At 37.5% G+C, this 26,513-nt stretch overlaps 2 non-coding genes across 2 annotated transcripts; both read left to right on the top strand.

Moving 5' to 3' along the window:
* The first annotated feature begins 6,286 nt into the window (after positions 1-6,286).
* On the top strand, positions 6,287-6,358 carry TRNAE-UUC (transfer RNA glutamic acid (anticodon UUC)). Its single transcript has one exon. It is a non-coding gene; the product is annotated as a tRNA-Glu (tRNA).
* A 759-nt stretch (positions 6,359-7,117) lies between these two features.
* Positions 7,118-7,189, top strand: TRNAE-UUC (transfer RNA glutamic acid (anticodon UUC)). Its single transcript has one exon. It is a non-coding gene; the product is annotated as a tRNA-Glu (tRNA).
* The last annotated feature ends 19,324 nt before the right edge of the window (positions 7,190-26,513 follow it).

The following is a 26,513-nucleotide window of genomic DNA, read 5'->3' as shown; positions in this document are numbered from 1 at the left end:
CCTCTGTAGCCATTCCATATGTCTTGTTTCTTTTCTTCCAGTTACAATCTCTGTGGTTAAAACATTCCTCCTCCCACTCTGCCCCCCAATAGGCTCTATTTGGATTTGTTATTCAGTTACTCTCATCCTCCAGGTTTATCCCTGGGGTGTTTCTCACTCTAGAGTATTTTTCCCCTAATTTTCTGTTTCTTTGGTCTATTCATAATAACTACCTCAAAGTCTGAAGTCAAGGGAGAGGAGGGGTTATACCAGGATGATAATTCTGGTTTAGCATTCCTGGATGGAGCAGATGAAGCCTGCTTACTTCTGAGTGCGAAAATCAAGCCCAAGATCCACCCTCTACAGAAATTTCCTGGCTCTAACTCCTGTTGTTACTCAGGCCCAAGCTTCTTGGTTGCCGAATTGGGTTGGGCTTGGTTACCTGCTGTTTCCAAGCCTCCTGGAAGCTCCTCTGCTGCAGCAGCTTAATTTGTTGCTCTCACTTTCCAGGAGCACTCTGTCTGGGGCCTCCCCCATGGCCAAAAACTGGAATCCATTGTTATGGAATTGTTTTTGACTGAGCCTTCTACCGTACTGTTGACTGTGAGAGGAGCCTAACCTCTGGCATGGGAAGGAAACCCGACCACAGTGTACTTGATCCCAAAGAGCTCACATTCTAATAAAAGACAACACATATAAGGCAATAGTGGTCAAGCAAGGATTATTTTATTTTGGCAAGTCACAGGGATGATGAGTAGAGCTATAGAAGAAGTCAGCTGACAAACTTCTTCCAGAAGTAATGTATGGCAGAGCAAGTTAGCTGCATGTGTATATAGGAAATACTATGTAAGAGAAAGAGATACCTTATAGGAAGTCTCCGTAGAATGCATTTTGTCATACATCGATCTCTAAAATATAGATTATGTATAATTTTTCTGAGGCTAGTCTATTTTCAAATATATATATTTTACTGTTCCTCTTGCAAAAAAAGTATTAAAAAGAAGAGAGAAGAGGAAGAAGAGAAGGAGGAAGAGAAGGAGAAGCATTTCTTGATGGAGATTTCAGGGTTTCCAGTCTTCATGCCCCAGAGTCTAAGGCATAACAAATGAGAGAAAGCAGTTGGGGGGTGAGGAGGGTCTTAAAAGTGAAAATTTCCTCCTCCTTCAGCTTAGAGTATGGTCAATAGTGTGTGTTTCTGTCTTGGTCCTTTTTAAAAACAAAAATCAATGACTTTAATGAGGTCCTAGGTGGGCATTAGCAGAGAATGCCTGAATCATTGTAAACAATCTGCAAGTCTAGCTGCTCTGAAGGGACACTGATATGATCATCTCAGACTTAAGTGGGCCTTTTGTTTTTTAATAGTCCTTTTGTTCAAGAAGACTTTTGATTACAGTCCTACCTTAAGTAGAATTCTTTAGAAACCCTACTTTTACTGTATCTAATTAGAAAGCCAAGTTATGATGTCAAACCCAAAATTATATTTCCCTATAAAAGATCTGCACATTCTATAGATCTTTGATAACTCCCTTTTAGGCTTAGCTCCCAAATCAAGGAATGGCCTCCCATCTCATGGTACCTTTCTCCTTATTATAGCTAATTCCTTTAGAGTTATTCTGATTGCTAAGCATCACACTAGCTAATACTTATTAGGACCCTAACCTCCTTTTAGGATTAACCTTGTAATCCCCTACTTGCTACTGGTTAATTGTGAGTTCTATTAAGGGAACTTATCTTTCCTCTTGATGTAATATAGCTTCTAGGGAGACAGCAATGATTTTGAAGCCCTCTGACCTCAGAGTATTTTTGTTCTAACAATTCTGTCAATAATTGTTAGAGGAATATAATGATATTTTTTCCCTTGGATTTTAAGGAAGATGTAAAGCCCTGTGATTTAAGAATGCTATTGTTCTGACCATCTGTCTGTCAATGATTGTAAAAGTCCTCTAGTTTAGGAATGTAATAATATTTCTTCCCTTAGATGTTAGAGAAGATATATTAGTGATCCTGAAGCCCTCTGACTTAAGAGTGCTCTTGTTCTAACAATCTGTCTGTCAATGATTTCAAAGTCTTCTGGTCTTAGAATAGTCCTACAAACATTACTGATTGTCAGGTAGATAATCTGTTGGTCAGTAATAACCAAGTTCCTGAGACAATAGTGAATAGACTACCACTCAAACCTACTTGTAAGCCATAAAATTATCAAATAAGTAACATGAAGCTTTGATCTAACTCTGTATAAATCTATCTCCTTTCTCTTGATTCCTTGCTAAATTCTCTTGGAATAAGTACATTTACAATGATGTTATAATTACAATAAAACTTTGCCCCTTAACCAGGGAATGGGTTCAAGCCTGCAAATTCTTTTGAGACACCTCGCGACACTGGTCAGTGACCCCAAATTTTTGGGGTCCCCCTTCCCAACCTCAACTTCTCTTGGAATTTAACCCATTCTTAGTAGCATAATAAAATCTTTACCCATTGAGTTGGAGAATGTCCATGGCTACAAATTATTTTGAGACAATTTGAGACATAGGAGGGTGTCTTTTGGGGTACTGTTATGCCATAGTTCTCTTTATTGTCCTGACTCAATTTCCCAAATTATCCTGACTCAGTCCTGCTCCGGTTTCCCCGCTTCTCAGTTCTGCAAAACCTCCCCTCCCTCTTTATCAGAATACTTGATAAGGATAAAAGATCTTATGTTTTAGAATATCAGAATGCCTCTTCCCATCCCAAGCTAGAGGAATGTCAGATACCCTCTTATCAAGATGCCTCTCTCCCCATGTCCGGGATGCCTCTCCCTGATTAAGTCATCTCGTCTCCGGTGGCTCACCCCACCCTGTCAGAGTCCCGTTACCGCTCTCAGCACCCTGCCTCAGTCTACCTGCTGCGTCTGAGCCACGTGTATATATATGTCTTTGAGAACTCACATTGTTGGCTGGATTCTTGGAGAAGATAGTCTCATTCAGCCCTGGGACCAAACATGGATCCTTTGGTCCCAGTAAATCTCTCCATTTAATAAATTATTAAATTGTTCTCTAATCTCTATCTTGCTCAGTTTCTCTGGCATTACAGTACCACTCATATCCTATTATTCTGGTGGTCTGGTACAGCGAGAGTCTCACTGTACCTGAATATCTCAACATCAGCAGTCAAAGAAAAACAAGCTACAAAGAAGCTCAATCTTAATTGGGGCTAACAACTTAGGCAGCATTATAAAGAAAATCAGATAAATCTCAACTTGGGAAGGGAGCACAGAAGCTATTTAATTCAACCCACAAAATGAAGGGGAATCAGGTGATTTGTTCATTCAGCTTAAAAATATTGAGCTGGGATGCAAATCGAGGCCTCTCTAGAGGCCAGTGATCTTACTAGTATATGTCACAGGTTCTCAAATTCCTTAAAAAAAATTTTAATTTATTAACATTTTCCTCAGTTACATTAAAAACTTTTTTTTTTTTTACATTTGTTGTTTTTAAGATTTTTGATTTCTAGGTTCTCTCCCTTCTTTCTACCCACAATTAAGAAACCATATGAGAAGTTATGCAAAACATTTCCATAAAATTCAAGTTGTAAAAGAAAACAGATCTCTCACCCTAATGAAAATTAAAACCCTCAAAAAATTAATTTAAAAAGAGAGAGAGAAATAGAATACTTTGATCTGTATTCAGACTCATCAGTTTCTTCTCTGGGTATGGATAGGATTTTTCATCCAATTTCAGAGTAGTTGTAGATATTTGTACTACTGAGAATAACATTCATTTACAGCTGGTCATCCCAGAATATTGCCATTACTTTGTTACAATTCATTTCACTTTGTTCATGAAGGACTTTCCAGATTTTTTTTTTCCTGAGAGCATCTTGCTCATCATTTCCCAGAGAACAATAATATTCCATCAGAGAAATTTGCTTCGAAAATTTTTTTGCAATTGTTATTGCTATTTTTTTTTGCAATTATAATTGCTAATTTATTCCTTCTCTCTTTTCACCCAATCCCTCCTCAAAAGTGTTTTGCTGTTAAACACTCCCTTCCCCAATATGGCCTCTCTTTTATCACCCTCCCTCCCCTTCCCATATCCCATTTCCTTCCTATTTTTCTGCAGAGTAAGATAAATTTCTGTACCTCTAATGAATATGTATTTCCTATTTGAACCAATTTGATGAAAGTAAGGTTCATTCACTTCCCACTCTCTTCCTCCTCTTCCCCTCCACTGTAAAAGCTTTTTCTTGCCTCTTTTTTTTTTTTGTGTGTGTGTGTGTGTGTGTGTGGCAGATAATTTGCTCCTTTCTATTTCTCCCTTTCCATTTCTCCTAGTACATTCCTCTCTCACCCCTTAATTTCATTATTTTTAAAAAGATTATCCCTTCATAATCAATTCACCCCCAACCCCCATCCCCCCTCTGTCTATATATACTAACTGCTATAATAATGGGTTCTCATATTCCTTATACTGAAATTTAGTGCCTAGATCAAGGAAAATAATAGTCTTACTGTGGTTCAATCTGTGAAACTAGTCTATTGAATTGTGGTAAATTTTTTTGGCTTAATGTTTTAGCGAGACCACTGTCAAACTGGAATTTTTCCCCTCCCAGAAAAAGGAAGATGGAATGATGAAGAAATTATGTCATATGAAAATTAATGGAAATAACTGGGAATTTTAACCCCGGAGAAGAAAATACTAGGGGAAATGGGGCAGCTTTCTTAAATGATAATTGTTGGAATCTTTACAAACTGTTGTCATTAGAGTTGATAGAGACAATAATTATCTAACTTAGCATGGTTCAGTATCCTTGATCTAATCTTACAAGGAGATGTTTTGGGCCAGAACCTGAAACCAGGTACTAAGTAGAACTAATTGATACAATGATTGTGTTCACACTTTTACTCATTGGAGTTCACACATTTGGGAGATTTCAGGGTTTAGTAAGAGATATCCGAATTCACACCTCCTTTGAAGCTCTGAGGGCCAGAGAGCACTATGGGAGAAAGCCATACTCCCACTCTCTGATATATAAGAAAGCAGAGGCCCAGTTAAGGAAGTTCAGCTGAATTGCATTGGAGAGGAGCACTCTGGGCCAGACACAGAGCACTCTGGGCGAGCCAGAAGCCCTCTCTCGGAGGCAAGAAAGATTCATTACAACTTTTACTTTGGTGCTGGCTGGAGGCAGAGGCAGAAGCAAAGGACAAAGCTGCCAAGAACTCTTAGAACCAAGGAGAGAGAGAGGCCTCTAAGAAAAGCTAACCGGGCTATATTGGAGGCAATAAAAGATCTGAACTTTTATCACCCGGCTGCGTTTGGGTGATTATTATTTTCAACTGAAACTAAGGCTGCCTCCAGAAAACCTCCCCTGAGAAACCTGCTTTCTCCCAGAGAGAACCATTATATTACATTTTAAAAGAAGAAAATCACCACAGGTAATGGATGCAAGATTCAGAGTAGATTCTCAACATCAGGGAAAGTTCTTCATAATGGGAACTTTTCAAAGATGGAATGAACCGATTCAGATGCGAATGTAAGAGTTGTTCCATTACACTGCTGAGATTCGGTAATTTTAATATCAATCTAGCACCTTAGTCAATACCCTATCTAGGACATAGCCCCTTCCCACCCACGTCACCCAAAGTTCGAGTACCCATTTATCGGAATCTACTGTCCTAAATCCAGACATGCAGGGTGTCCCAAAAGTCTAAGTGGAGTTTTAAGTTACTAAAACTTAACTCTCCAATTGACCCTGTACATTAAAATAGCACTGGGTAAAGACTAATTCCTGGCTGCGTTTTATCTGAGCCGGCTATGTATAAGCAGGAGCCAAGAACTCCTTCCTTCCAGGTGGCCCCGGAGGTGGGCGACCCCAGCAGAGGGCCAAGCAGCCCTCCCGGAGGCCACTTTGCTTACTTCCTCTGCACCTCCAAGGCTCTAAGATAGAGAAGCGGCTGCTCTTGGGATCATCCGACAGGTGCGGAGACTGAGCGAATGAGAAGCCAAAGTAAGGGAGGGGAGAGCAGTGCGCGCGAGAGCAGGCCGCTCACTAAAGGGCTGGGAGGCCCTGGAGCTCAGGTCCCCGGGCAGGCTGAGCAAGCAAGCCTGTGGCCGAAACGCGGCACTTCTGGCGGACACATCTCGGAGTGAGGCTGCGGCCGGGGATGGGGTTCTCACCCGCCTCTTTTCCCGGGTTTTTTCTCCAAAGAGCCTGGGAGACCGAACTCGTAGGAAGCATTTAGGAAGCTACGGAAAAGTGAAAGTAAGAAGGCATTTTGAGTGTCAGACAAGAGAGCCGTGATAGCTGATTTAAAACCTTCATTCCGCACTCCCTGGTGGTCTAGTGGCTAGGATTCGGCGCTTTCACCGCCGCGGCCCGGGTTCGATTCCCGGTCAGGGAAGAACTTTTTTCTTTCGGTAATACATGCACACTAAACAAAACCCCCAATTATTCTGTATTTGTGCACCCCCTGCTCCTTTCTTGGGCTACTCAAGAAAGGAGCATTTCCCGATTTAAACACAGGAAACATCCCCGCTAAGGAGGGTCAGAGAAGAAAAAGCACTTTTAAACGAACCGACCGAGTTCCTAGGAAACTGGCCAAAGAAGAAAAGGTTCCCAGGTCTGAGAGTCTGGGGCAAGACAGACTCCTTCCTCCCGGGTGAAGGGAGGTAAGGAAACTAACAAAGTGGGATGGGGGTGAGGAGGGGAAAGCCCCTTGACCCTCAGTTGGGAAATGGCTGGACTGATGGTAGTGTATGCGAATTAAGTGGAATTCCATGACGGGCATTTAAGAATTCTGAGAAACAAGGGAAGAGTTGTATGAGTAGATTCAAAGTGCAGGACCAGGGGAAATCAATATAGGATCAGGGACTGCAAGAGTAAGAACACAACAAATCGGGAAGCGAATTTTGTGTTGTTTTGATGACCTATCTTTAGTCCGATAGGAGCTCAGGAAACGCATGTCTCTTTTTTTTCTTTCCTTTGTTAAAGTGGAGATCCATTAGTTCTGAGTGATCTGTATTCTGCCATACTGCGTTGCTTTGGTGCTTGGTTTGGTTTAGAAGGCTTTTTTTTTAAAGTTGGGGAAATGACTACATAAGCGAATGCAATACCTAAAAACAATAAATAAAAGAGGTTAAAGAAACCCAGCTCACACGGCTCCCTGGTGGTCTAGTGGCTAGGATTCGGCGCTTTCACCGCCGCGGCCCGGGTTCGATTCCCGGTCAGGGAAAGACCATTACTTTTGTATGTAACTTGTTTTAAATCGCCTAGATTAGGCAATCTCCAAACCCCTCCCCTGCTTCAAAAAAGGGAAAGCAGGAAAAGGAAAAGTTTTAAAAACTAAGCACTGAGAAGTCACTCTCCTGTTGTTGATTACTATAGTCAGCACGGGGATGGATGGGGGAAGGAAGGGAGGTGGCGCTCGAAGCTCTAAGAACGGCTCTGATTCATTCCCCGAAGTGCAGAACTCGGGCAGTGGTTTCCCGGTAGGCGCTGGGGGACTAAGGTTTCTGCACTGGATGACGGGCCAGCTAAAGCGAGGTTAAGAAAGGCTTGCGAGCCCGCAAACCCGGCACGAGACACGTTCCTTTCAGGCCAAGGCCGGAAGCTAGATTTACGTGGCGAGAGGAGGCTGCTGTCGGAAATACGGTATAGGGGTGTCCGTTGAATAGAATGCAGTAAGGCACGGAGGGGATACATACTGAAGTGTTGGAAGACAGGACATATTTCTTGCTCGTATTTTTTATCCCCAGAGTATTTCCTGATGTATAGTACGCGCTTAAGAAATATGTTTCCTTTATTCATTTGGGGATTCTTTATATGTGTACCTCATTATTGGAGTACTCAAGTTTATGCCTATTTTTCCAACTTTAGGGGAGAGAAGTGGTTTAAAGTTATTGTTCTAATTTTGCCTTTTCTCTGGGCTAATTGTGCTGTTAAAAACTATTAGAGATAATAGTTTTAGGAGTGGGCACCTACAAAGTACTACTCTGAGTCGCATAAAAATTATTTTTCTACATGATTTCTTCTCACTCTGATATACTTCATATAGCCCTGTTAGCATTAGCTCTACTGTGGCATCATGGGCGAAGCTCTTGGTTTGGGGCCATCGTAGGAACCTTGAACAGCCTCCTTGCCCCGGACACGGAATAGTGACTGAAGGCTCTTCCCTTTGCATTATCAGTGTCCCTCCAAAGCTTCTCATCATCATTCTCAGGGTACCTGTATTTTTTCTAATGTAATGATCTTTTAAAAAAATTTTTATCATATATTTCCCAATTACATGCAAAAATAATATTAATGTTTATTTTTAACATTTTGAGTTTCACATTTTCTCCCTCCCCCCTCCTTGAGAAGGCAAGCAAGTTGATATCGATTATACATGTAAAACAGAACCAGGAATACATTGTACAGTAACAGAAAGAATATGAGTTGTGATCTACTACGACAGACTTGGTTCTTCTTAGTGATTCAGTGATCCAAGGAAATCCCAATAGATTTTGGATGGAAAATGTCATCTGCATCAAGAAAAAAGAACTAAGGAGAAAAAGAACACTAAGATGTGTAAATCAACACATTCTATGTTCACCTCTTTTTTCTGTTTGTTTGTTTTTTTTCTCTCCTATGGTTTTTCCCTTTTGTTCTAATTTTTCTCTCCCACCATGATCCATAAAGCACTATTGTCTCAAACCAATCTTTTTGCAATCATTAATGTATACCTCTTTATTCCATTTTGGTTTTTGCATCCCCAGATAGGTGCCTCCTTTTTTCTTCCTTTGTAACCAGGGGCTCACCAATATTTATTGTCTTCTACTTGTCCTGTGAAACTTGTGCAGCTTCATTAACAGTTTTTTTAAACTATAGACTACAAAACTGGGTGCATTTTGCGGGGAAGGGGAATTACATTATTATCATTTTTACATCATCTATATTTTCTTTCCTTCCTCCAATCCTTTATAACAAAGATCAAAATAGGGCAAAAATAACAGGTCAGGAAAACTAAGCAACATTTTAGAAAAGTATGACATAAATTTGATCCATACCTACGTGTTTTGTTAATGTTACTTTAGAATGAGTTTTATGAGATCATTGGAATGGGAGGTATTCATTACATGGTTAAATTCCTGTTCTTTCCCTACCTTACAGGCTGAAATTTGAGTTAATGGTTGAGGTATTTCTTTTTCTTTTTCTTTTTTATCTTTGTTTTGGGTGATAATAGCCCCTGTGAAGGATTTTTTTTTCTTCTTTTGGCATCTTCTTCACTTTGAAAGTTCAACCCTATGTTTTGAAGTTATGTTGCTGCTATCATAGATTTATTCAACGGTATATTTGATATGGATCATTCATTGTTTCTAGTCTCATCATTTTCAGAACAACTTCCACATTATCATAGAGTACATTGTATCATATAGTCCAAATATGGTGGTTCCTTTGTCAGTAATACCAAGTACAGATCGCTAAAGCAAAATCCCATTTTGCATATATTTCTTATCCTTCTTTCACCTTTATCTGGAAACTCTCCCAGGATGATCTCATCAAGCTTTCCACAGTCTCTTTTTTTTCCTCCAATATTTTTAATTGTTTTGAGAGGTGCTCTGTCAATAACTTTTTTTGTAAGTGAGCATATTCAATAAACCTATACTACTGTCAGCTGTCATATCTCTTTGTCACATTGCTGTCATTAGAATGTATCTTGCAGAGAAGTCCTTAGAAAGAGCAACAAAGGCAAAGGTAATTTTTAAATAAACTTTATTGTTATGGATCAAGGGAAGATAAGAATTTAAGCCACATCTACCATGTGCTAAGCACTTGATACACATCTCAACAATATCCCCCCAATAACCTTTCAAGATAAGAGTGGGACCAGTAAAGAGAGGGCATTTTCTAAATTGCCTAATAAGGAATAAATAATGAGGACTAGGCATATGGAAAACTTAATTCTAATTACTCCAATCCAGCAAAAGATTAAAGGGGTTAACTGTGGGAATTTTAGCTTTCCCAAATTCCCAAATTCATTGATATGCCAGCCAAATTGGTTTTTTATCAATTAATAGAAGTGAGCTCCTTGTGGGCAGTGACCATATTTTTTACTTAACTTTTACACCTTTGCATTAATTTTTAATTTAATGTTTAATAAACCCTTGTTGACTGACTGAGTTTGGGCTGATGCAAATTGTTGGAATCTTTTGGGATCTCCTGTGATGATTATTTTATCTGAGCTAATTTCCTTTAAGGAATTGTGATAATCAGAGTTGATAGATTTACTTTTATCCATTATTCAGAGTCAAATATATAATATAAAATATGATCATATATGTTTAATAATGGTCAGGTTGGACTATGGGTCTAATCATTTATTCCTCCCATTACTCTATTTCTGACATGGCTTCCTGATATAAAATCTTTTTCTTCTCTGGGAAATATATTAAAGGAACTGTAATACAACTTTAAAAAATGATTCTTCCAGATTCTTGCACCTAACAAAACACATCAAAGTTAAAACTATATTCCTCTTCTCTGGGAGTATTTCCCACTTTTTAAAAAACTAAAATAATAATAATAATAATAATAATAAGTGCATATAGATTAGCAAAGTCCCATGGTTAACAGTTTGTAAAAACAAAATAAATAAAGGTAAATAAATACTTTCCCTGGCACAAGGAAAGGCTTTGGACTTCCAAGGGAGAAAAGAGATCCAAAATAACTATCATAAGCTTTGTATTATTGAAGCTTCACAACAGAGCTTCAGGCCCCTCCCTCCCACAATCCTGCTCTCTTTCTTTTTGTTTTTTAATTTTCAAAACATATTCACAGATAATTTTTCAACATTGACCCTTGCATAGCCTTGTGATTCAGATTTTCCCTTCCTTCTCCCCATCCCCTTCCCTAGATGGCAAACAATATGTTATACATGTTAAAATATATGTTAAATACAATATGTGTAAACATATTTATACAATTCTCTTGTTGCACAAGAAAAATCAGATCAAAAAGGAAAGAAAATGAGTAAGAAAATAAAATACTAGCAAACAACAACAAAAAGAGTGAGAATGCTACATTCATTTCCCACAGTCCTCTCTCTGGGTCTAGATGACTCTCTTCATCACAAGATCATTAGAACTGACCTCAATCATCTCATTGTTGGAGTCACATCCATCAGAATTGATCATCCTATAATATTGCTGTTGCCATGTATAACGATCTCCAGGTTCTGCTCATTTCACTCAGCAGCAGTTCATGTCTCTCCAGGCCTCTCTGAAATCATCCTGTTGATCGTTTCTTACAGAACAATAATATTCCATAACATTCATATACCACAACTTATTGAGCCATTCTCCAATTGATGAGCATCCATTCAATTTCCAGTTCCTTGCCACTACAAACAGGGCTGCCACAAACATTTCTGCACATATAGGTCCCTTTCCCTCCTTTAAGATCTCTTTGGGATATAAGCCCAGAAGTAACACTGCTGGATCAAAGGGTATGCACAGGTTGATAACTTTTTGAGCATACTTCCAAATCGCTCTCCAGAATGGTTGGATCCCTTCACAGTTCCACCAACAATGTCCCAGTTTTCCATCCCCTCCAACATTCTTCATTATTTTTTTCTGTCATCCAATCTCAGAGGTGTATAGTAGTATCTCAGAGTTTCTCTGATCAAAAGTGATTTAGCCTGCTCTCTTTCTTTATAACAATTGTTTTGGCTCCCAATCTTGGAGCTACCCTTTCTATAGTTCTCTTCTCTATTTTTTCTCAAGATCTTGGATCCTTTCTACAAAGCTCTTTCTTGAATTAAGTTAACCACATGATTAAAACCTCACTCAGAGGCAAGGCCTAGCATTCATTCTTCACCCTCAGGTTGTGGGATTCACTCAAATCATATATTTGCACCATGAAGGGATCACCTGTCAGGATCACAAGTTTATAATTAGATTAGTATTACTTTATCAAATTCATTTTCTGATTAGGTCAATGAAAAAACCTTATACTCTATGCCCCAGCTCCTCCCAATAAAGATTGTATATTCCCCATCAAATCAATTGAGATGTGTCCAAGCATATTTTTCTATCTCAAATTCTGGAAAGCTGTCTAGTGATCACAGATCTCATACTCAAGACATATTACATGGCAAATGTCTTTTTTTTTTTAATTTTTATTTAATGATTACTTTATATTGACAACATTATCCCTTGCACTCGTTTTTTTTCCGATTTTTTTCCCCTCCCTCCCTCCACCCCCTCCCCTAGATGGCAAGTAGTCCTTTATATGTTGGATATGTTGCGGCAAATGTCTAAAAGTAAAAGCTGGTTCATAAATTAAACATGCATGAAATCAATGCAATGATAAATATTAATATATTTCCATGATAATGTAAACTTCAGCTTATGTGTATAAGGGAGAATGTTATATGATTCTCATCTCTTTCAACTTAGTTGATTTAGGTACAGGATTTAATCATAGATGATGAAACTTTAATGTAAATATATGAATGAATAAATGAAAAAGTACTTATTCTTTGTAAAACACTGTTCGGCTAAGCATTGGAAATATAAATAAAACAAGACAGCCTTGCTCAATGGGAACTCACATTCTAATAGCATATTATAGGAATTTTCAACTATAAGTCAAAAGTAAAGTCTCCATGACCATCAGGTATTAGCAGCAAAGTGTGTGTTAAAGCATCTATTTTAATGTTTTTGCACTAATAAGGCCACATCCATGTCTAATGTTGAATTACTAGAAAATGCCAAGGACTTTGGTGGCAAGAACATTGTATCTTCGCAGATGTTGATCTCTTTAATATTTGGGATGGAACTGGGCTGGAAACAAGGCCAGAAGTTTGGGGGAGCATTGCAATTTCCAGGCCTCTTGGGATAAGTGTTCTGAGTCAAATACATTGAATTTGAGGGAATGTGGTACAAGATGTTAACAAACAATAAAATTGAGGTCCCCCCCCCAACAATTTCATTACAACTTTTCACCAAATTCCTAAGTGATTTTCTTAACAAAGAAATTACCCTTGTCCTCAGGATTTTTGAAAAACAGCCTTTTAGGGATGGCAAATGATTTCTTTCTCTTCTATAGCCCCCCTTAGACTTTAAATGGTGGGAGCTTCTGCTGGCTGGAGGAGAGATGGAGCTATTCCACTTGTTGTGCCCACATAGAGTCCTCTTCAGTGCATCTCCACTTAGTACTTCACACACATCTAATCTTTTGAATTATAAAAGCTTGGGTCAGAGAAAGTTGAAAAGAAGGGAATCTTTTCCCAAGCTACCTGCCTGTCAGATCCTTTGGTTTCTAATTTAGTGATTGTAGAACAGAAAATATATTTTTATCCTTTTTGGAAAAAAAATTCTTACATTATATACTTTTCAACTTCAATAATTAAAGTAATTTTAAGTGGATTTTTATGGTCCATGAAAGTCTGTTGCATTTTACTTTAATTTTTTAAACTTCAACATAAACACCAAAAAATAGTATCACTATGTACAGAGAAATACAATATGAAGATTGTATATGAAATCATAAATCTCTATTTCATACAACTTTCTTTTAAAAAGTATATAACAAAGACCACATAATTGCTTTCAAAACTGCCCTGCTTCATTATGAACTGCCTTCTGTTTTTTTCCTATGTATTTCAAAAACATTTTCAATGGCACTCCATTTTTGGCATAACTTTTAATAAACCCTTTTCTTTTGTCCAGTTGTGTCTGACTCTTTGTGACCCCATTTGGGGTTTTCTTGGCAAAGACAATAAAGTGATTTGCCATTCCCTACTTCAGCTCATTTTACAGATGAGGAAACTGAGGCAGAGTGAAGTGCTTAGCTAGTAAATGTCTGAAGTGCTTCAACACAGAGGTGCCTTAGATAAACCCTCCCCCAATTAAAAATAGAAAAGGAAACCCTTGTAACAAACTGGTATCGTTAAACAAAACAAATCTACATGGTGTCTGTATCTAAAAATGCATACTTCTTTCTACACCTTGAGTCTACCACTTTCTGAATGTGCTAGCATTCTTCATTATAAAACTTCAGGAATTTCACTCGAGGAAGTAATTTACTAGTTTTAAGAGAAGACTAAGCTCCTCTAGTCCTATGAGATGGAATAGAATGTCAAACCAAAACACATTGTGATTCCTTCTTGTATAAGGTTCCTAAAAATGTTACCTTAAATTGTTTTGAGACAGAGAGACATCCAAGGTCCTGAGATTCAGAATTACTATACATCAGTTTGGATATTTCTCACTAAGGTAAAAAATGCTTTAATTTTTATTAATGTTGAATTATTTCTGGAAGATGTGTCTAAAACACAGAGTACAATAAAAATAATTTTTTTCTTTGACACTAGTCATACTGGGATGCTTCCCTCTTTTTGGCCTGCATTAACATAATGCTCTTTCTTATTGTCTTGGGCTTCTAGATGACTTTTTATGCAGTTCTGGGATGGAAGAAGAGCCATTTACAGTAGTTTTTCATTAGGACTCAATGTCATCTTTAGGGTTTTTTTAAAAGTAGATTTATGGGAACTGCATTGCCTGCTTCTGTTCACACAGTAGTTGGCTGAACATTTCCTGATTGCTGATTTTTGAGAAGAAAGGCCTTGAATATAAAAGACCTTGAACCAGATTGACTAAGCCATATCTAGATTTGGTCCACAATATTTGGTGCTGCAAAGGCTTGTTATTCTTGTTTACTTTTATTTTTCTACTGGCCTGATGGATAAAGTCTTTCTCTCTCTCTCTCTCTCTCTCTCTCTCTCTCTCTCTCTTTTTTTTTTTTTTGGGGGGGGGGGGAGACAATGACAATCCCAAACAAATTGAAATCAGAAACTCTTAAGATAGAAAAGCAAAAAGAATTTATTATGATTTTACAAGAAAGTAAAGAGTATTGACTGGGGAGTCCAGGCTCACACTCTAAACTTAGATATCTACTCAGAGACTAACTAAAAATCTACCCAGAGACTAAGAACACTAGCTAATGACACACTCTTTATCAAATTAAAAACTTAATACTAAGATAGTGAAAAGGTCAGAGGGTACAGGAGGGAAATATATGTTTACCTAAAATAAACAAATATCTCTGGCTTTTGGCTAAAGCACATTTTGTTAATGCAAAGCTTCAAGTTATAATTAGGGCATAAATGAGACCACTTAGTCTTAGTCTGGAATGGGTTCAAAGGGGAGAGAATTGACCCCAACTGGATGCCTCACCTTCCTATCACAAGGCACTGTGTCCCATTCCCTCTATTTCTTGGTTCTCTGGCCCATTAGTACAGAGTGCCATACCACTGCTATAGCAGCCAAGCAAGTTTCTACTGTTTAGACAGTCGTTCTCAAAGTATGGTCTAGAGAATCCTGGGGATCTCTGAAACCCTTTTAGAGGGTCTACAAATTCAAAAATAGTTTTTATTTCCAATATGGTAAATATCTATAAATATAATCCAGATAAACAAAAACTCTTTGGAGAGATCCTCAATAATTTTTAATAGGATAAAGATACTGAAAACAACAGTTTGAGAACCACTGGTAGAGTTTGGATGCTCCTGGCACTGGGGCTGGGTGGAGGGAATCAAGCCCACAGCTGAACTCCATTACAAGTGATTTGGTCGGGGTCTTACAGTTAGCAGGTGTTTGAGGCCGTATTTGAACTGGACAGGCCCAGCACTCTACCTACTGCATAGCCCAACTACCCCTAACACAAGGTTCTTGCCTCATTTGCCAGTAGGAAAGAGAGTGTGAGAGAGTCTGTCTGTTCCATTCTTATGTATCCAAAGTCTTTTCTGGTTCAATAACAGATGAAAAGGCTTTTCATCATTACATAATAAACAGGAGAGTCATGGGATACGTGTATACTTTCTTTTGGGAGGGGTATGGGACGGGGTTCTGAGGCAGTCTCGTTAAGACTCCACATGGTTTGGGTAAGAGGCAGAGCAAATTGTGCATGCTCTGGTATCTGGGTCTCTGTCAGAGAGTTTTCCATTACCCTCATATGCCCCTCTTTTAAAAATTCATCATCCTTGGCAAATTTCCTGGGATATTTTTTGAACACATTGTCCATATCACTAAACCAGAACAGCTCCCTGAGGTCCTGAAGAAGCTTAACCATTGATTTCCCCTTTTCTTTCTTCTCCAGTGCCGTACAGGAGAGTCTCAAAACGATCACTAACTAGCACAATTCCTTGTATGTAAGTGAAAACCACAGTTGATCCCCCATGTCATTTCTCTTCCCATGGTTTCCTTTCACTGCTCCCTACCCCAAATGTACCTCAGCTGTCTCAACTGATCTCAGCACTGGTAGGTTTAGGTTTTTATATGCCAGCTGGAACATGACCAACCTTCATCCAGCCAGGGCCCACAGCCTTTCTAGTTCTACCAGGGAAAACTCATTCACACTTAGTTAAAGATACAATAGGCACGAGAACCAGGACACATTACTGACTTTTTTCCTTCAGAGAGATTCTAGCAAGAAATGCACTGAGCACTCATGGAAGCTGAGATGGGATGGAGACTCAACAAAGAAGTCTCTCTTTCAACTATCATCTGCCTAACCCTTCTTTTACCCAGCTTGCCCCAATCTCCTTGTTCATCTAGGGAGGGTATTCACCCCTCCCCCCCTTCCCTCATCTTGCCCCAATTCCCTTGTTCAGCTAGGGAGGGTATTTTTCCTCCAGATAACTTTCCCTTATCTCCAGGTGGACCTTACAAATGGTTTGTGGCTGTAGGAGTTAAAGTGGATGAAGGAGCTGTCCAAACATCCTGAGAAAACAAGAACAAGAAAATTAAGAATGACCTTGCCATTTCCATGAATTGCATGGATCTTCTGAGAGGAGCAAAAACATCAAGGTCTAAGCAATCCATAGAGAAGATAAAATAATAAAGGCCTGAAGAGGATCTTTTGGGATTATATCCAAAAATAGTACATCCTGGTCAGGTTAGTTTTTCTCAAGGAAAGATCCAAGAAATTTTAGGAGTAGAAAGTTTTCCCTCTTAGAGTAGAACTGATTGATCAAAGACACAGCCTCCATAGATAGACACACAAACCCAGTAATCAGCGGGCCATGATGAAGCTGTTATTTTAAACATTCTTTCCATTGTTCCAATATACCAGCTGCCTTGGGAAAGTATTAAAGATTGGAACCCAGCGAATAGAATGATAATGGGATCAATCCTAGGTTTTCTTTGCAGTGAATTGGGATCCCCGATCAGAGGGAGACCAAAAATTGTATGGAAAAGAAAATGTATTCTACAAAATCTTTTTAAATTTATTTTTTATATTTCTGTAAGTCTTGATAATAGCTACAACAATGATGCGCTTAACTGGCACTGATATTCCATATTCTAAATATGTTATTTGTTGCTGTTTGTTGTTCATGCTTCATTTTCAAAAAGGACCAGTAGAATTATGAGGGTGATGTCTTGACTTGAAAGTGAATTGGATTTTAGTGAAGCAGAAATGGCTGTGCAAAGGTATCAACTTCACCATCCCCTCCAGAATTATTAGAGTCTAATGGCAAATGTGTGGGTAAATTTGTCCTTTCATAATGGAAAAGGGCCAATACAGCTAATTTTGCCAATCAAAAGAGTGTTGAGAAGTATATTAAACTGATCTGCCACAGGTAGATATCATGTTCTGACTAACGTGAAGAGCATTGTTGGGCAGAACTGGTTACATCAGCCTTGATTAAGGGGATTACATGTTCCTGAACCCACAACAATAAAGCATCATGGATTCCATGTCCAAATTCCTGATGAACCCAGTCTTTAATCTGCTACTTCTGTAAGATATAAACCTGGCTATTCACTTCAACAGAGAGAATAGAATGCTTCTGATGGGCAGAAACATGCTTTATAAACAAGTATATGCTGCCAAAATTATCAACAAAATTCATTTAATAATTCTGATAACCAAAATAGAGAGCTTCTCACTGCCTACTTCTCTCTAGATTATAGACCATTCAGTCAAACCCAAAGTCAATCTTCTAGGAATCCATACAAATAAAAATTTTATTTCTTTTATCCCTCAAATCTCTCTTACATATTATCCAATGTTGCTTGAAGTTCAGACCAGTGGGAGAATTTACCAAGGTCCCCATCCTTTAAGATATCCTCTATTACTGGGTTAATAAATGCTCAAATTGCATATAACTTTCTCAAAATGGCAGAACATTATTAAACCAAGGAAGATATCTTCTGCAGGAGCTAGGTAATATAGATGGAGGTCCAATGGCTAGTAGAGTAAATAAAGCATTGGAGTTAAGACTGAACATCACAATTTTTTCATGAAAGATACTTGAGTGACTTGGGTAAGAATGAGTTTGGATATACTATTTCCACCTAACAATATACTATAATCAGTTCAAAGACCAACCATGATTCCAGAATATTAATGCTGAAGCATTCTATCTGCTTTTTGACAGAGAAGTAATAGATTCGTGAGTCAGAATAAGACATTGATTTTTGTACACAGTCAGTGGGGAAGAATGTGGAAGAGTATAAGATGAATTGAGATAACAGAACAAAAAAAAGAAAAGAAAAGAAAAAAATCAAAGAAAGAAAAAAAAGAATCATTGAAGCATGTCTTTGAAAAATTAGAGAATAGAATGGCAGTAAAAAAACTGATTAGAAAGTCAGCTTTAAAAGCTAAAGGTTGGATTTGTTTACACATTACAAAGAAAAGCAAGCTGTATATAATAGAAAGGTGAGGTTTCCTAGATTCTGTAGTTATTTTGAATGCACTTTAGCTTTCTAGCTCTTCCTCCTGGATTTTGCCAGTAACATATGGCAGTACTAATGATTATATACTACAATGTTGCCGAATTTATTATTTCAATTAATTTTTGTTGGCTCATTAAAGTTTTCTAAATAATTCATCATATCATCTCCAAAAAGCAATAGTTTTGTTTTCACTTGCTTATGCTTATATCTCCAATGTTTCTTTCTTATTAATATAACTAACATTTCAAGTATCATGTTAAATAGCAATAGTTATAATGGTTGTTTTTACATCATCCCTGATCTTATTGGAAAAACCTTTAATTTTTTTCTTCATTACTATCAGTGTTTCTTCTTGGATTTAGGTAGGTATAATTTAGAGGGGCAGCAAGATGATACAGTGAATGGAGTGATGGCCTGGAGTCAGGTAGACTTAAGTTCAAATCTAGCCTCAAATACTTATTAGCTGTGTGATCCTAGGTAAATTATTTGGCCTCTGTTTACCTCAGTCTCTTCAGTTATAAAATAGGAAGATAATAATAATACCTATCCATCAGGGTTGTTGTGAGGATCAAATAAGATAATTGTAAAGTGTTTTGTGTTGTTCCTGGCATATAGTGAATGCTATATACATGTTAGCTATTATTACTATTAATTACATTAAGGGAAGGTCTATTCATTTCTATGTCTTGTAGATTTAAAAAATAGCTTTTTATTTTCAAAATACACACTAAGATGGTTTTCAACATTCACTATTGTAAAATCTTGTGTTCCAAATTTTTCTCCCTCTTTTCCCTCTCCCTCCCCTAGACAACAAGTAATCCAATATATGTTAAACATGTACAGTTCTTCTCTGATTATCTTTCTGAAATGGATTTCCTCTGGGATCCTTTGCTGATGCTAAAATATATTTCATATGTGGCACTCAAACACCATCTCTTACTATCTCTGTCTCTTCTTTTCTTCTCTCTCCCATTCTTCTCTATGTTTCTTTTTCATCTTTGTCTCTTCCTTCTTCTCTGTCTCTCTCTCTCTCTCTCTCTCTCTCTCTCTCTCTCTCTCTCTGTCTCTCTACTTATCCCCACTCCCTTTTCTTCTCTCCCTCTTTCTCTCTTGCCCTTTACTTGCTCTCATAGCTCCAGAGAATAAGCCTTGATGGTCTCATTAGAGAACAGTCTGCTGCACAGATCTAAGAAAAACAACTTTTCTATGTGTTCCTAGTCTGATCCTCAACTCTCCTGACAGACAAAACTACTTTGCTACTCTCAGGACACTGTAGTGTTCAAACACTTCTTGCACATACTCTCCCTTTTCCCACTTATTTCAGCTGATTTCAACAAGCCTAGAAAGACTTACATGAATTGATGCTGAATGAATTGAACAGAACTGCATACAGTAAGAATAGAATTATATAACGATCAACTATGACAGACTTGGCTCTTAGCAATAAATTGATCCAAGAAAATTCCAATAGACTTGGGATGGAAAATGCCATCTTCATCCAGAGAGAAAACTGAATACAGATCAAAGCCTACTTTTTTGTGTGTGTTTGTTTCTTTTTCTTTCTCTTTTGTTCTGATTTCACAAAATGATTAATATGGAAATATGTTTAAAATGATGTACATGTATACCTATATCAGATTGCTTGTTATCTTGGGAAGGGGAGAAGTAAGGGATGGAGAGATGGAACTCAAAATCTTATAAAAATTGATGTTGAAAGCAATAATAAATTAATAAGTAGGTAGATAGATAAAGAAAGAAATATGTTTTTTAGCAAAATATATCATCATATTCATTTCCAAAATATATAGAAAATTGATTCTAATTTATAAGAAATCAAGCCATTTTCCAATTGATAAATGGTCAAAGGATATGAACAGATAATTTTTGGATAATGAAATTGAAATTATTTCTACTCAGATGAAAAGGTGTTCCAAATCATTATTGATCAGAGAAATGCAAATTAAGACAACTCTGAGATACCACTACACACCTGTCAGATTGGCTAAAGTGACAGGAAAAGATAATGATGAATGTTGGAGGGGATGTGGGAAAACTGGGACACTGATACATTGTTGGTGGAATTGTGAATACATCCAGCCATTCTGGAGAGCGATTTGGAACTATGCTTAAAAAGTTATCCAACTGTGCATACCCTTTGATCCAGCAGTGCTACTACTGGCCTTATATCCCAAAGAGATCTTAAAGAAAGGAAAGGGACCTTTAGATGCAAAAATGTTTGTGACAGCCTTTTCGTAGTAGCTAGAAAATGGAAAATGAATGGATACTCATTTATTGGAGAATGGCTGAATAAATTGTGGTATATGAATGTTATGGTAAGAAATGACCAGCAGCATGATTTCAGAGAGGCCTGGAGAGACTTACATGAACTGATGCTAAGTGAAGTTAGCAGAACCAGGAAATCATTATACACTTCAACAATACTATACAATGATCAATTCTGATGTAAGTAGCTATCTTCAACAATGAGACGATCCAATTCACTTCCAATTGATCAGTGCTGAACAGAACCAGCTACACCCAGAGAAAGAACACTGGGAAATGAGTATGGACCATAACATAGCATTTATACTCTTTCTGTTATTGTTTGCTTGCATTTTTGTTTTTTTCCCAGGTTATTTTTACCTTCTTTCTAAATCCAATTTTTCTTATACAACAAGATAATTGTATAAATATGTATACATATATTGTATTTAACATATACTTTAACATATTTAACATATATGGGACTACCTGCCCATATATGGGAGAAAGGAGGGGAAAATTTGGAACAGAAGTTTTTGCAAGGATCAGTGTTGGAAAATGACCCATGCATATGTTTTGTCAATAGCCCAAAATGACTATAAAATCAGTCTTTTCCCTTCTTTTCTAACTTTAGCTACAAAGGATTGCAAAGATCAACACAGGCACTCTTGAAAGGTTTCCCCTCTCAAGTTCTAGCTAGTTTTAGAAGTCAATAAATCCAGATATGTAGCAGCAAGATTCAACTACCTTCAATAATCTTCCAGCAGTCCTAGAGCTTCTCTGGCTTTAGTCAGCTTGCTTTGCTTTCTCTAGCCAATCATCTATCAACAAAGCGATAATTCTTCCAATCAGCAAAACAGCTGTAGAACCTGCTTATCAGTTATTTCCTATCAACTTGTATCTTTTTTCTTTTATAAGAAGATTCTTCCACAAGTCCCCATGTCCTTCTGGGCTTAGCTTCCTCTTTGGTGTCTACATTTGGTAGTTACCTGCCTCCTATGGTTTCCAGTGCTTTGACTCAGACTTCCTCATTATTATCAACCCATGAAACTCAAACCCCCCGCAATCCTCATATATTCATTAATTAGTACACAGCTATTTGATTTACAGTTTCTCATTTATAACCTTCAGAACTCTGAAAAACAGTGATATGTAAATGAGCTGGAGGACCACAATGTTCTGCAGCTATTATTACCTCAGTATTCTGCCTTCCCAAAGGTTTTCTCAGTACATTTATCAGAAGAGGAGGTTTTCTTTCAAATCCTCAGTACAGTTTGTTGCTCTTTTCAAGCATTTTTATCTGGGGAGCCGTATTTCTCTCAAGCGGATTTCATCAGTATTCCACACATAAATGTTCTTCTGCAGCCAGACTGTCCATATAACAAAGGCACAGTACCTTACAAATAGAATTAAACAATAGGTCAAAGTCTGAGGCAATAGGCCCTTCTATTTGGCACATTCCGAGGATAAGGGAGGACATTCAAATGATATACATCATTTGTATACAACACAGTTGTAGCTTCCAAAATTAGTGTAGCCCGTCAGACCCTTCTCCTAGGCTAGCCCAGGAAAGGATGAACCCCAGGCCCAGGGAAAATTCCAGTGGATAGTATATATCTCATCACCTCCTTGTAGTAGACTCTTGTTGCCTTCATACAAAAATGACCAAAAGGTCGACACAATTTAATACATATTGTGCATTGCATCTTATTAATGGGGAGAGGGACCCACTAGTCCATTTGCCAGATATGCATGAACAGCAAACTACTGAGTCTATGAGCTGGGTATGGTAGTTAGCAGATGGAGCAATGTGTTGTAGCTGTGAATGAGAGGCCATGATTTGAGCTCACAGGAATCCAGTATTTTATATTCCACATTTTTCATTTCCTACTCACTTGGAGCAATTTGAAGACTTCCAGATATAGCCATCATAACTCTAGTGAGAGAGTCCACCAAACTGTTTCATTTAGCCTAGTAATAATGATGATGATGGGTGAGCACTTACATAAATATGGATCACAAAGAAAAGAAAGTGTTGGGTCTACATGTATATGTACTACAATAATATTTCCCTCTATATTTCATCGACATCAGTCTTCCAACTAGAAGTCCCATCAAATTATATACTCAACTACCAAACCATATGCAATTGCTCAAGAGTTAGTAAGTAGGCATATTATAGCTGGATGGCTGTTGTGTTCACAATGGATAGTCATGTAGATTAGACACAATTAAATCCATTGGAATGACTAACTCAAATGGTGCCTGATAAGGGAGTTAGAAAGTCAACTATGAGACTCATCCTCCCTAATATTCGATGTGTCTGGCCGTGGAGTTTGTCCACAAACATCTGATAAGGTCTCTCCATCAACTGAGTCTTACAATTCAACAGCACATATGGACAATTCTTGTATTTGTTCCTCAGTAATTTCACCTTTGCTTCTCTAATCTTGCAGAGATTGCTAAGGATGGAAATAAAAAAGGTTTTCTTTGATGTGGACCTTGGGATCCAGTTTCTCCTCAGACATTCTAAGATTTTCAACAACCAATCTGATCCATGATTCTTATAACTTGCAGCAGTCTCCAATAGTTAAAGTGGTCCGATCACTGTTGAAGTGATTGTAGAGAATATTTGATTACTTAAGGGAATCTACTATGGGTCTCAAAAAATTACAAGAGAAATTTTTACTGTGCAATTGAAAAGGATGGGTGTCTTCAAGGGTACCAGCTAAATATAAGAGTCCCAGACTCATTTTCATTCTTTTGTTATGATGATTTGTTGCTGATACTGTTTCTTAGTTGTGGTAATTCCTTTTTTTTTTTTTTTTTAATTTTTTTTAATTATAGCTTTTTATTTACAAGTTATATGCATGGGTAATTTTTCAGCATTGATAATTGCAAAACCTTTTGTTCCAATTTTTCCCCTCCTTTTCCCTACCCCCTCCTCCAGATGGCAGGTTGACCAATATATGTAAAATATGTTAAAATATAAGTTAAATACAATATATGTATACATGTCCAGTTATTTTGCTGCACAAAAAGAATCAAACTTTGAGATAGTGTACAATTAGCCTATGAAGGAAATCAAAAATGCAGGTGGACAAAAATAGAGGGATTGGGAATTCTATGTAGTGGGTTCATAGTCATCTTCCACAGTTCTTTTGCTGGGTGTAGCTGGTTTAATTCATTACTGCTCTATTGGAACTGATTTGGTTCATCTCATTGCTGAAGAGGGCTATGTCCATTAGAATCGATCATCTTATAGCAATGTTGTTGAAGTGTATAAGGATCTCCTGGTCCTGCTCATTTCACTCAGCATCAATTCATGTACGTCTCTCCAGGTCTTTCTGAAATCATCCTGCTGGTCATTTCCTACAGAACAATAATATTCCATAATATTCATATATCAGTTGTGGTGATTTAATAGAAACAAAAAGAATGGCAATGATACTTTTCATACCTGGACAAAGGTTAGTCCCTTGTTTAAGTGATGCAATTACAAGAATGGTCTTTAGAGAAATTAATCCCTCTCAGATTGGCTGAGATGATAGGAAAAGATAATGAGGAATGTTGGAGGGGATGTGGGAAAACAGGGACACTGATACATTGTTGGTGGATTTGTGAACACATCCAGCCATTCTGGAGAGCAATCTGGAATTTTGCTCAAAAAGTTATCAAACGGTGCATACCCTTTGATCCAGCAGTGTTACTACTGGGCTTATATCCCAAAGAGATCTTAAAGAAGGGAAAGGGACCCACATGTACAATAATGTTTATGGCAGCCCTATTTGTAATGGCAAGAAATTGGAAACTGAGTGGATGTCCATCAGTTGGAGAATGGCTGAATAAGTTATGGGATATGAATGTTATGGAATATAATTGTTCTGTAGAAATGACCAGCAGGATGATTTCAGAGAGGTCTGGAGACACTTACATGAACTGATGCTGAGTGAAGTGTGTAGAACCAGGAGAACACAGCAACAAGATTATGTGATGATCAATTCTGATGGATGTGGCTCTTCAACAATGAGATGATTCAAACTAGTTCCAATTGTTCAGTGATGGAGAGAACCATTCACACCCAGAGAGAGAACCATGGGAACAGAGTGTGGACCATGACAGTGTTTTCATTCTTTCTGTTGTTGTTTGCTTGCATTTTGTTTTCTTTCTCAGGTTTTTTTTCTTCTTGATCTGATTTTTCTTGTTCAGCAAGATAACTATATAAATATATATATATACATATATTGGCTTTAACATATATTTTAACATATTTAACATGTATTGGGCTACCTGTCATCTAGGGGAGGGGATGGGAGAAAGGAGGGGAAAATTTGGAACAGAAAGTTTTGCAAGGGTCAAGGTTGAAAAATTACCTGTGCATATTTTTTGCAAATAAAAACACTATAAAAATATATTTTTAAGAAGCATCAAATCAATTAGAAATTTTTGTTTCAAATGAGCCCCCAAATTATTTGCCAGCTATGCATTCCTGTTATTTCAGGTCATTCAATCCACAATTTTAAATATTAAGGCAGCATAAATAAAATAAAAATAAAAGAGATAAAAATACATTTCAACATAGATATAAATGAGCAGTTTATTTTATGAGGGAGAGAAAATAACTTGTTAACGTAATCATTAATTTCTGAAGCAGAAATACATTACATGGCACAATTATAGCTCAATAAAACCATCTTTTTTCCTTTCTCTTCCCTCTTTTTTTTCTACAAAATATGTATTCCAAATGCCTCTGACTGAAAATTATCTCTATCTTCTTTTTGTAGCTTCTGCAAATTTTAGTTCTCTCCAAGATCAGGTGATTCTGGGGGCCTATTTCCCAGGCAGAGCTGGCACAGTTCTATGTTTATTCTGTGCAGGAAGGTAGAAGATGTTCTTTTTAGAAGGTGAGCCACCAGTAATCCTTAAACCTGAGACATTTACCAATAGAAGATAAAGTGATAATTATCAGTACCTAACATGTCTCCCCATAAATCTGAGTCTCCTTAGGGAGCAATCTATACTCCATTATCAGATGGAAGAAATCACTTCTGTCTGAGTATTTATACCACTCAAAATAACATATTCATTCAAAGTTGTTCTTCAAACAATATGGCTGTTATTGTATTATATGTTCTCTTAATTCTGCTCATTTCATTCAATTATTTCATTCAAGTTTCTAAAACAATTGAACTTATTATTTCATAGTATCTTTTAACACAATTTTATTCAACAACTTGTCCAGTCATTCCCAAATGATAAGCACTCCCTCAGTTTCTAATTCTTTGTCACCATAAAGAGAACTACAATAAATATTTTAGAACATATAGGCTCTTTTCTTTTTTATCTGATCACCTTGGGAAACATACCTAGTAGAGGTATTGCTGGGTCAAAGAGTCTACATAGTTTTGTAATTCTTTGGGCATAATTCCAGATTGCTTTCCAAAATGGTTGGATCAGCTCACAGTTCCACAAACACGAAGCACTGTTAAGTTCTTAATGAACAACAATCAGAAGCCTATGATCTGAGGTACTTCCTATTTCTGTTCCCTTGGCTAAGCATTGAGACAGCTTTAC

This window comes from Antechinus flavipes, chromosome 4 (genome assembly GCF_016432865.1).
Source record: "Antechinus flavipes isolate AdamAnt ecotype Samford, QLD, Australia chromosome 4, AdamAnt_v2, whole genome shotgun sequence".
Classification (NCBI taxonomy): domain Eukaryota; kingdom Metazoa; phylum Chordata; class Mammalia; order Dasyuromorphia; family Dasyuridae; genus Antechinus; species Antechinus flavipes.
The sequence above is the reverse complement of the archived record's forward strand: the minus strand, read 5'-3'. Positions and strand labels throughout refer to the sequence as shown.